Genomic DNA, 12,941 nt, shown 5'->3' with positions numbered 1-12,941 from the left:
AGAGATATTCTTAACAAGAAGAGACCACTGCGCACCACTGAGGTTATCAAGCTGACAGAAGAATGTAGTGCGGCCATCCTCAACAAACCACCAAAGAAGAAGGAAGATCCAGGATGCCCCACTATTGATTGCTCGATCGGAAACCAACACTTCAATAATGCACTTTGTGATCTCGGAGCAAGTGTCAGTGTGATGCCAGCATCAGTCTACAAAAAGCTTGAGCATGCAACCTTAGAACCAACATCAATGTGTCTACAACTAGCGGATCAATCGGTTCGACACCCGTTGGGCATCGCCGAGAACATTCCAGTCAAGATCAGAGATTTCCTTGTACCAGTAGACTTCGTAGTACTGGACATGAGTCCTGACTCGAAAGTGTCCATCATCCTTGGAAGGCCATTTCTGAGCACTGCCAATGCCCACATTGATGTCGGGAAGGGAGAAATCAAGTTCAACATAAACGGTCAAGAAGAACACTTCACATTCAAACCCAGACCAGAGAGAGACTCTACAGTGAAAGAAGATCATGAAGAACCACTGGAGACACCATCTCCTGAGGAAGGAAACTCAGAAGATTAAAAGATTTGGAGGTCCAGCTTGGGGGACCTAAAAATCCCAAACCCTCACCGGGAGGTAAATCAGTATTTACCCGCATTATTAATTTTCTCATATTTAAATTCTTGCATAATTAATTCTTGCATTAGTCATATACATTCATAGCATAATTATAATAATCAAAAAGCCCCATATAAATAATATTCGTGGTGTGTAACAACCCATATTTATTAATTATTGTGGAGGCACAAAAATATTTCCCATTATCATTTTAATTAAGTTTCAATTCTCATAGATTTTTCCTGCATTATATTTAATTATATTGATCTTCTAGAAGCATGACCCACACTCTTTGGGTCCCACATGTCATACACTTCACCTCACATACATCCCATCACATAATTTCATCCACCAATATGTTTCCACTCACCTGACATCTTTCCACCGTCCAACCACCACCAACACAATATTATTCTGCGTAAGATCAAAGCAAGGAAGCAAGTGGAGGAGACACACCCAGGATGGACAACAGGAGTGGGCGCCCGCCCACCTACCCAGGGCGCCCGCCCTGTCCCCTGTTCAGCTTATAAAAGGCCACCTCCAGCTCCCCTTCTCTTCACACACACACTCCAGAAAACCACACAAGTCTCAGTTTCCCGAAAAGGAGTTCTTGTAGTGAAGAGAAGAGAGTAGAGAGAAGAGAGTAGAAAGAAAGAGAAGAGTGGAAGAGAAGGTTGGGAGTTCTTTAGAGAGAGTGTTTATCACCTAGCAAGTAGTGATCCCGTTGTCTAAGCGGAAGTAAAAGTTGTTTAGGGAGGCTCTACCAAAATAGAAACTTGTCTTGAACGATTAACCCTTGGACTACTGACACTGTGGACAGCTGACCACTAACATTTTATCTCACATTTTCCACCAGTTGTGTTTTTGCCAACTTTTGTTTGCAGGATGTTTAAGAAGGTGAAGAATGCAGGGAAGACTCTCAAGAACATTGGTACAAGGAGTTCATCCCGACACTCCTCACAGCCATCAGAGATGAGCGTCGACCCGACACCCACACAAGCTCCATCATCTTCATCAGGTCAGCAAATTAAGGTTCTTCTCAAGATAGGAGACCTTGGACTGAAGACCCGAAGAGAGAAGGAAGTATATCAGCAATTGAAGAACAAAGATTTCATTCATACCCCTACTCTCGATCCAATCCTACTACAAGAAACAGGTATGGACACTGAATTCGATTTAATTTTTCAGATGATGGGTTGGACAAATTTTTGGAATATAACTGAGCTGGGTTCTCGTCTTCTCACCCTCGAATTTCTTTGTACTTTACAATACTATGAGGGGGGAATTGTTTTTCGGATGTTTAAATAGGAAATTATGTTATCTTGGAGAGAGCTGAGCGACCATCTTGGTTTCTCTTCAAGATGCATCCTGAACATTGACTCCGATTTACCCAATTTTGAGAGACACCAGTTTTGGAGAGAAATATCTAGAGATAATTTTTACAGTCAAGCCCGAACCAGTGACATGGAACACCCCACTCTTAGGATGTTTCACAAATGGCTTGGGTACAATCTTTTCTATCGTGATGATATTAGGAAAGTAAGAGTAGGAGATTTACAACGTTTATATGCTGCTATTAGTAAAGTACCCACTTCACCTGTTACACTATTAGTTTCACATTGGCTTAGTATACCTAGTCTGCAGGGACCAGTAGGATGTACTTCACTTATCACTCGGCTAGCCACTAATCTTCACTTGCTAGAAAATTCATCGTTGGACTTCATAGAAGAATTAAGAATTTATCATGGCTATGACACATTTAGACAAGCTCGGATGTTAAAGAAAGAGGGGAATATAATGTATATGCTGTATGATGATAAAGGCAAGATTCGGTTACCTAACCCGAACCTTGGCCTCTACGCTGTGCAAAGCTTTTTGATTGAGATTGCAGCAACACCAGTGAACCAGAGAACTCCACAGCGAGTGGCATCTGAAAGGATAACCACTCACCGAGAACGCACTTGGTATGGAGCTGATCCCGGACCAGAAGAAGCAGCGCACCTGCATTATTGCGATTACAATCCACGAGTTCTTCGAGACCCATGGGCTCGTCATGCGCGACCACAAGAGCCAACAGAGGAGATATGGCCGGAGAGCCAAGATTACCAGTGGACAAACCCGCCTTTTTCATACGGGCAGGTACTCCACTGATCCATATGGAGCTTCAGGATCCAGACCTCCGCCCCAATTTGATGCAGGACGATACTCCGACGCCTCCTACGCTTTCACGAATGACTACTACCAAGAGGCCGGTGCTTTCTTCACTCGTACCGACAACACCCTCCTCGACATCCAGAACACGCAAGCAGAACATGGAAGACTCCTGGAAGAGCAACAAAAATGGAACCAGGACCATGCCGCTGCAGTAGAAGAGCTTAGACAAGATACAACAACAATGAACGACAACATCACAACCATGATGCGGTTCTGGAACATCGGGTAAGACCGACATCAACATCCAGCTTGGGGGAGTTCCTCCCAAATTTATCAAGTAAGTTTTTCTTTGCTCTTCTTATTTATTCTTTTCTATTTTAGTATTTTATCTTAAAAGAAAAAACTTAGAAAACCAAATAAATATTTTCTTGCTTTAATTTACTGCATTTTAATAAACATGAAAACAAAATAAAAAGAGTGTGTAGATAAGTGTGCTTTATTTTTCTGCTAAGTTTAATCTCTAGAAAAAAAATTAAAAGACCAAAAAGATGCATGATGGAAATGATGAACAGTTGCTCTGTTTGCTTACTTACAAGTACCTAGCTTTTATATTAGAATTCTTCCCAGGAATTACTAAAACTAAAATTACTATCTTTGGGAAGCATAACACTAAAGTCTAGGTAAGAGAAAGGCATGATATAAAGTTGAGCTACTGTTTATCTTGTTCCTACTACACTAAATTCTAGAGATTTATTTTGAAAACTTACAAATCACATGATGAGTTCCTAGCATAACAAACTACCTACCACAGCCATACTTGCTATAACATCTTTTACTATATTCACATTGAATTTGATCGAGCTGTGTAGACCCTTAGGAGCTTTTCACGTGGTTAAATTAAGATAATCACTTGCACACATCTACCACAGCATCCACCACCATTCATTAAAATTGCTAAAAATATTATCACTCACTGTCCCAAATATTGTTATTCTCTCTCTAAAAAAGATTCAATACAGAAGAGGCATGGGTTATGCAAAAATATACGAGGAAATAAAAAGGGGCAAGTGCCCGGAACCTCGAAAAAGAAAGAAAAAGAGTGAGATGAGAGGTAAAAATGGACAAGTGTCCGAAGTAGAATTAGGGGTACAAAGATGCCCACTTGAGCGGAAAAACTGGACAAGTGTCCGACAGTAGAATTAGGGGTATCTACTACCCACTTAAAAAAAAGAGAGAAAAAGATAGCCCATGTTCTCCCAAAGCAAAGATCAAAGAGGAGGAGAGATAGCAATATGAGGAGCAATGAGAAGTAAATTTTATTATCACTTATGCATTTTCACCATCACTATCATTTACTCCATCACACATGCACGTCTTGATTTAATTATATGCTGAGTTCCTTTGGATCCATGGCTCGATTAGACAACATATGTATGAGCTGTTTTCCACTCCTATGAGCTCCACTTAAATATTCCATTAGCTATAGGTGAGTGATATTATGGTAAGGATCCACAAATACCACATATAGAGAGACTTGAGAGAATCATTGCTGGGAACTCTGAGTTTTATTTTGAAAACTTATGAAAAACTCTAGAACAAAGGTGAAGTATAGACAGGAAGAATAGTGCTTGACTTAACTATTTTGTCTTTCGATTACTTAAGACTTAGGTACAGGTACTAAACTTCATAAAACTTCACTTTAATCTGGAAGAATTTTTATGTAAAAGCATGTGTGCCTGTCTGGAAAGAAAACATCGAAGCAACTCCTGATTCGTCTGATTTAGCTATTTGCTCAGGGACGAGCAAAGGGTAAGCTTGGGGGAGTTTGTTGACGGTCCTTAAGTACTAAAATTAATAATCAAATAAACATAAAAAAGGATCAATATGAAACAAACATCTAGAATTAGGGTTTTATCTGACAGAATTCCACGAGCTTTGGTGTTTATCTATTTCTGCAGGGGTTTATCCGGAATTATGGAGAGAAGGCCCACATGTCATGTTTACAACGAGATAATTACGTGCCGCACAATTTTTCTCAATCTAGAAGGATCCAGAAGCCACGGGAACGAACGGGAAGCGATTCGGGCTCGGGGGCAGGGCGCCCGACCAGGCCAGGAGTCCAATCAGGACTCTGCTTCGGGACTACGCTTCACCGACCTAAAGGATCAATCTAAACCATACAATCTATGTCGGTTTGATCCAATGGCTCACGTTCACTTGAGGGGACTATAAAACCAGACCCCCTAGCCCTGGAGGAGAAGAGGAGAAATCATTATTCAGAGGTAGCCATCAAAGTTAGGGTTTAGAGCTTCTCTCCCACAGAGAATTAGAATTAGCTACTCCCTAATCCTTCAAGTTTAGAGGTTGATTAGATAGCAATTAGAGAAGTAGAGCACTACGCTCTGGATTCGGATCTTCGGTAATAAAGATTGGTATTATTCATATCTTTCTCTAATTCTTTGTTCTGATTGCATTATGTTCTAATTGATAATGAGTTTATGTATAAGTTTGCAAAGCGCTTAGCTCTTGACGCGAGGGAGTTAGGTGATAGATCACATGTGAGCGTGGTGTTTAGATGTTATTTATCTGCAAATGTATCCTATTGGCCGAGTCGTGTGGTAGTTCGCGATAGTGACAGCTTCGTTGATTCTTATATAGTCCACCCTCCGTTGATAGGACAGGCAGAACCGGTATTGTGGAGTAAGTCATGCGATGCTCTGATTTACTTTATCAATGTTCCTTATACATGAATGAAGAGTCTTTTATGATCTTGTAGATAACTAGAGTAGATTATGACTTAGTAGTTAGTAGATAACTTAGAATCCATTCTCTAGCTAATCCGACATCACCTACATATATGAGGAGTAGTCTATTTTCTAATCGCTGTGCTATCTACCCATGAACTTAATATTTCATTATCATTATCTTTATGGTTTACCCCCTGCTAAAGTATGTGACTGTGTGACGAGTTTCTCATTAGTAATCATGTTCTTGCAAGTTTATCTCTAGTCTATACCTTGATAGATTTTGCCCCTTGATTTAATTCCATCTTCTTGAGATCCCTTGAGCAAAATTATAAATAACGATATCTGGAATACTTATCCTGGTGAAATGCTAGAATGAGGTGTTTTATCTGTGCGCTTGCGGATAGAATAGATTATTTTCTAGAGACCCTTTACATTTATAAATACCTTTGTACACTCTGGCGCCATGCTAGGGATGACAACCTAGTATCTAAGTGGTGTTAGCTAGTGTCAACAGGCGCCCGCCCACTTGATCTGGGCGCCCGCCCTCTCTCTGGCCCCTCTGTGGGCCCACTTCTCCAAGCGCGTTTCTAGATGCAGAATTATTTAGAAAAATATATATATGACCCAAAACCATCAGACCAAAAGTATCGGGCTCTAATTCTCCATGGGAAGGTAAAAATGGACTACGTCTATTTCTTCAAATTCCTCATTGGGCTCAAAAAATAATTTAAGACATTGACCATTTACCTTGAATAACGTACCTTCGCTATTTTGAAGTGTGATAGCTCCGTGGGATGATGAATTGATTACCTTGAATGGTCCTTCCCATTTGCTCCGGAGTTTTCCATGCCCGAAAAGCTTCACCCTAGAATTAAAAAGTAATACCTTATCTCCGGGTGTGAACTCCTTCTTCTTGATTCTCTTGTCAAGCCACCTCTTGACTCTTTCTTTGTAGATCTTTGAATTGTGATATGCTTTCTCTCGCCATTCTTCCAATTCTGATAGTTGCATTCTTCTATAATCTCCAGCAACATCTAGGTCCATATTCCATCTCTTTATGGCCCAGTGTGCTTTGAACTCTAGTTCAACAGGTAGATGGCAAGTCTTCCCGTACACCAATTGGTATGGAGACATTCCAATTGGGGTCTTGTATGCTGTCCGGTATGCCCAGAGTGCATCGGGTAACTTGTCTTTCCATGCCGTTCCCATTTCATTTACTGTCTTCTGAAGAATATTCTTGATTTGTTTGTTGGAAGTCTCTTCTTGGCCACTTGTCTGAGGATGATAGGGGGTAGTGACGTTGTGACGGATTCCATGTCTTGATAGATATTGCTTGAAGTGTTTGTCGATGAAGTGTGCTCCTCCATCACTTATCACTACTCCGGGGACTCCAAATCTTGGAAATATAATTTCTTCAAACATCCTCTTTGAACTGACGTTGTCGGCATGCTTGCAAGGTAATGCTTCTACCCACTTGGAGACATAGTCAACTGCCACCAAGATGTACTCACACTTCTTTGATGGAGGAAATGGACCCATGTAGTCTATTCCCCAGACATCAAAGAACTCAATCTGAAGGTTGTTGGTGAGTGGCATTGCATCCCTTGTATTTATGTTTCCGTGTCTTTGACATGGCCCACATCTTCTGATATATTGCCTTGTGTCTTCATACATTGTAGGCCAATAGAATCCACACTGCCAGATCTTTGAATGTGTATGGAATGCTCCATAGTGACCTCCATATGGTGACGAATGACATCTGTCGATGATCTTCCATCCTTCCTCAGTGGTCACACATCTCCTAAGTAAGCCATCAGAGCATACTCGGAAGAGGTATGGCTCATCCCATATATGTGAACGACTTTCTTGAATAAGCTTCTTCTTGTTTGCTCCTGGTGGTACATACCCTGAAACCATAAAATTAACAATATCTGCATACCAGGGGTCAGACCTGTTAATCCCGTAGAGCATGTCGTCCCGGAGTGAATCATTGATGGGGGTTTCCTGTGGACTATTAAAATACATTCTAGACAAGTGATCAGCAACATAATTTCTACTCCCTTTTTATCTTTTATTTCCAAGTCAAATTCTTGGAGTAATAAAATCCATCTAATCAGGCGAGGTTTAGCATCTTTTTTAGTGAGCAAATATTTTAATGCAGCATGATCAGTGTAAACAATTATTTTAGCTCCAACTAAATAAGATCTAAATTTATCAATGGCAAAGACAACAGCCAGAAGCTCTTTTTCAGTGGTTGCATAGTTAAGTTGAGCTCCTGTCAAAGTTTTACTAGCATAAGCAATTGCATGATGCTTCTTATCTTTAGTTTGTCCCAATACTGCCCCCACAGCATAATCACTAGCATCACACATAATTTCAAAAGGCAACGACCAATCAGGGGGTTGAATGATTGGTGCAGAGATGAGTGCTTTCTTTAATAAATTGAAAGATGTTAGACATGCATCATCAAATTAGAAAGGAGCATCCTTGGCTAGCAAAAGAGTAAGTGGTCTACCAATAAATGAAAAATCTTTTATGAATCTACGATAAAAACCAGCATGGCCAAGAAAGCTTCGAATTCCTTTTATATTCACACGTGGAGGTAGTTGTTCAATTACTTCAATTTTAGCTTTGTCTACCTCAATCCCTCTTTCAGACACTAAGTGTCCTAGCACTATTCCTTCCCTAACCATAAAATGCCATTTTTCCCAATTAAGGATTAATTGCTTTTCTTTACATCTTTGCAAAACCTTATCTAAGTTTTCAAGACAACTATCAAAGGTTTTTCCATAAACAGAGAAATCATCCATGAAAACTTCCATAATCTCTTCAATCATATCAGAAAATATAGACATCATGCATCTTTGAAAAGAAGCTGGTGCATTACATAACCCAAAAGACATTCTACGGTAAGCATAAGTTCCATATGGGCATGTAAAAGTGGTTTTGCTTTGATCATCAGGATGGATCGGGATTTGATGATACCCTGAATATCCATCTAAGAAACAGAACAATGAATGGTTTGCTAACCGCTCTAGCATCTCAGCTATGAAAGGTAAAGGAAAGTGATCTTTTCTCGTGGCTTTGTTTAGTTTTCTATAGTCTATGCACATCCGCCATCCTGTGACGGTGCGTTGCGGAATTAGCTCGTTCTTTTCATTCATAATAACAGTCATGCCTCCCTTTTTGGGCACAACTTGTACTGGGCTTACCCACTCACTGTGCGGCACAGGATATATAATCCCTGCATGCAGCAACTTTATAACTTCCTTTTTAACTACCTCTCTCATAGTGTTGTTAAGTCTACATTGGGGTTCTCGAGAGGGTGTAACAGAAGGATCTGTTGGAATACGATGGGTACAAATCATAGGACTGATTCCTGTAAGATCTTGAAGTGAGTATCCGAATACTGAGTGATGTTTCTCAAGAATGGTCATTAATCGTAGAGTTTGATCCTGAGTGAGTTTATCGCTAATGATCACAGGGAACTCTGGATTATTGTTTAGGAAAGCATAGGTAAGACCGGGTGGTAAAGTTTTAAGCTCTATGGGAGGTCTAGGTGTTTCTGCAAACTCATCTAAGGGTTCAGGCTCGGAAGGTTCGTCTTCTTCTTCTGTGAAGAAAGGAGTTTCGTCTTCTAAGTCTGGTTCATCTAAAAGCAATGTGTAGCTTTCTAGTATGACCTTCATAAAGGAGTCTTCTAAAAGGTTGTCCTATTAACAGGTCGAAGTCCCATGTATCAAAGATATAGAAGTTCAAATGAACCATGGAGCCTTCTACCGTAAGAGGTAGGACATTAATAATTCCAAGATTGGGGACTAATCGTCCCGAAGATTCCTTTATGACCTTTGTTGTGGGGGTTAAGACAAGATTTTTAAATAGTTTAAGTGCAAAAGATTCAGACATGATGTTGATCCCCACAACAGGATTATAAAGAGCATTAAATCGATCAGAATTATAAGCACAGCGTATAGTTATAGAGGGTGTGTCCAAACGGATCACATCAGAGGAAAGCTCTGATTCCTCCAACCATTCGCTACTCATGACTGAGATAAGCTCTCTCAATTGATATTCACTTGGTAAATAAATGCTAAACTGGCCGTTTTGGGGTTTGTCAATAGAATGGTAGTTTGAAATATTTCCAAAATCGGCAAAAAGATCAGATTCTATATCCAGCATGAAGTCCGGTAGTGGAATTTCTTCCTCTTGTGGCTCAGAACTTGGGATAGCTAAAGTAGATGAAGAATTTGACAGAGTGTCTACTTCGGCTTCATAGGTTTCATCATGAAGGGTATTATCCATCTCAGCTTCTAGGATTCTATCTAGGATCACTCTAGCTTCATCAGCAGGAATGCGAAAGAAAGAACCTCTAGACATTGTGTGAAGCATTTGTTTGTGATTTTTATGAAGACCTCGAAAAAAGTGAAATAAAAGAACAGTGTCTTCAAGATTAAGGTTTGGACCAGATTCTAAATGATCAGAAAAACGTTTCTAGGATTTTCCCAAAGTTTCATTATCTTTTTGTTTAAAAGATAGGACTTCGAGTCTAAGGTCGGCTATACGGTCAAGGGAATAGAAATCTAGACAAAAGTTGGCTCGTAAAACTCCCCATTCACCTTGTTGTTGACTTACCTTCTGACTGTACCATTGTCTAGCTTCTCTCCTTAGAGAAAAAGGAAAAAGCTTCCAACGTGAAGTCTTATCAGAAATGCCTTCAATGCGAAGACAATCACATGTTTGCTCAAAATCTCTAATATGAAGGCAAGGGTTTTCATCTTCCTTTCCCGAAAAAGATAGGTTTTGAATCATGGCAATCAACCTAGAACTTAACTTATACTGGAATGTTTGGATAGGCTGTGATGATTCCCATGGTAAAAGGTCAGTTGCTAAAGGGATTGCAGACTCATGGATCGATTTAGAATTCTGGTTTTCCATAAGGTAAGAATAAAATAAATAAAGAATATAAAAGATAAGAAAAGATAAAAGTATATATACAAGCTAATAGTAAGACTCAGGTTATCTCAGCAACCGTCTTTCTCCCCGGCAACGGCGCCAGAAATGCTTGTTGATATTTGGGAACACAATAAGGAATTGATCCGCAAGCGCACGGATATCGGTGAGCACTTCACCCGGGAAATTATCCAGAGTATTGTATTTATTTTTTTTACCACTAGGAGAAAGAGTGCATCTGACTAACCGGTCTATTACTACTAACCTTTAGGCACAAAGAATGTCTTTCGATGTGAGTGATAAATAGAGAAGACTGCAACCATAGTCTCCTTCTAACCTTGGTAAGGATGATCTACTGTTCTAATGGGGAGGCTAACGGAATCTAGACACCACAAAGGATGTTCAACCCGCACCTATAAACCCTATCCTTCCTGCTAACGAGATGTGATCTACAAAGGTAGCTCAGAATTGTCACGTTCCTCACTACTACCATGGTCCAGCTAGTCAGGGAATATCTATGAGTACCCCAGCCTAAACACCACGTTTACGCCAGCAATGATTACTCTAAACTCTACGCGAAGAGATTAAAGTAAACTCATAAACCATGAGAACAATAAAACAAGAACTTACTAGAATTTAGAAGTCGAATTACTGAAGAATCCTAGGAGCAAGCTTCGGGTTAGGAGAACTTGATCCCGCAGGTACAAGCTTGGAGTAGACACCGACAGGCCGGGCTTCCTCCAATCTACACCTCCACTCTATCTCTCTCAATCTAGTAGAAACTAGAAGATCTATTTCTACCTTACATTGGTTGCTAAGCCTAAAAAGAAATATTAATTAGAGAAGAGGTTTTCCTTCGAGGGCACCCCTCAGTCTCTATGATAATTTCTTCATGTCTTCTCCTGGGGCCAGGGGGGTCTCCTTATATAGTTCTTCCCTTCTATACGTTTTTGGGTCGGTAGGCGAGGTGGTACTATGTTTTTTGATCCAATAGGTCGGTGGAATATCCCGAGCGAAGAGAGTCCTGAATCGAATCCAGCAGGGGGCGGGCGCCCAGGTCACCAGGGCGGGCGCCCTGGGCCTGGCCCCTTTCGGCCTCCGTCTTCTTCCCGTGGCTTCTGGAGTCTTCTAAATGGTGTAAATCACGCGGTGCGTTGATATCTCTATGTAATCCCGACATGTGGGCCTTTCTTCCTTATTTCCTGATAACCCCCTGCAGATACAGATAAACAACAAAACTCATGGAATTCTGTCAGAGCAAACCCTAATTCTAGGTGTTGGTTGCATATTGGTCCTTTCTCTTGTTTATTTGATAATTAAAATTGATACTTAAGAACCGTCAACAATAAACAGCAGCTCAACCTTCCCATATCGTATCCGTTAATGACTTAGACTTTAGATCAAGTACTCTTCCCACAAGTTCAGGTTTAGAGCAAATCTTAATTAATACAGTCATGCCTAAACTTGAGAGTGATTTCAATTTTGAGAACTAGTTATAGCAGAGCAACTATTCATCATTTCCATGTGAGAGCTTATCACGAGGGTTCATAGCAAACTTTATTTATTTATATTTATTTAGCAAACTAAGCAAAGATATATATATATATATATAAGCACAAAATCTTCATTTGGGTTTTTTATGATTATGCATCTTTTTATTATTTGAGTAAATTATAAAGATGAGTAGAACACTTAGTTGGATAAATGGGAGTGCTCTCCCCCAAGTTGGATTTTGACATAATTCCTTGTGATGTAGCTAGCAGGTAGCGGAGATGTATTTGAATGTCGGCAGCACCCTGACAGCGATTAGGATGTCCTCCGTCTGCTAATCTTCTTTGATCCTTGAATTCTATGGAGTTCAAATAGACAACAAAGCTTTGTGGAACTAGTTAAGTGTTAGCATAAATATCTAGCCTTTATCATGTTGAGCCTCCTCAATAAATGTTACTCTCTTTAGGAGGATCATCAATTTATTTTTATAATTTTATTTTTATAGGATAGGAATATATTTATTTTATTTTTATGCCACCACAGTGAATGTACTTATGGGTTTTATGCCATGAGCATACTCACATGGGGCTTACTATTTTTTAACATTTTTATTCTCTTTTCAAGATGATATGAACCTGATTAACTAAGCAAACCATTTTAAAATAATTAAAAGGAAAAGATAACTACCAAGTTTACCTCTTGGCAAGGCGTTCAGTGTTTTTAAGTCCTCCGAACGGGACTCTCCGTTTCCTGAGTCGTCCTCGGATTCGCTCGTCCTGGGATTCACTGGATGGCGTAGTCGGTGTTTCCGGCGGCGTCTGCTCTTCATGTATAACTATCTTCTTTCTCCACACCTGACTCGATGCTACGGTCTCCTCAGGACAGTTTTGTTCAAGTTGTATGTCTTCAGACATTACCACTTCTTCATAGTCTGCCCATCCGTCCTTGCTAATTTGCCTCCTCTGGTTGCGGTTGCGTCTTCTT

This window comes from Sorghum bicolor, chromosome 1 (genome assembly GCF_000003195.3).
Source record: "Sorghum bicolor cultivar BTx623 chromosome 1, Sorghum_bicolor_NCBIv3, whole genome shotgun sequence".
In the NCBI taxonomy this organism is placed as follows: domain Eukaryota; kingdom Viridiplantae; phylum Streptophyta; class Magnoliopsida; order Poales; family Poaceae; genus Sorghum; species Sorghum bicolor.
This window is presented reverse-complemented; position numbering follows the sequence as displayed.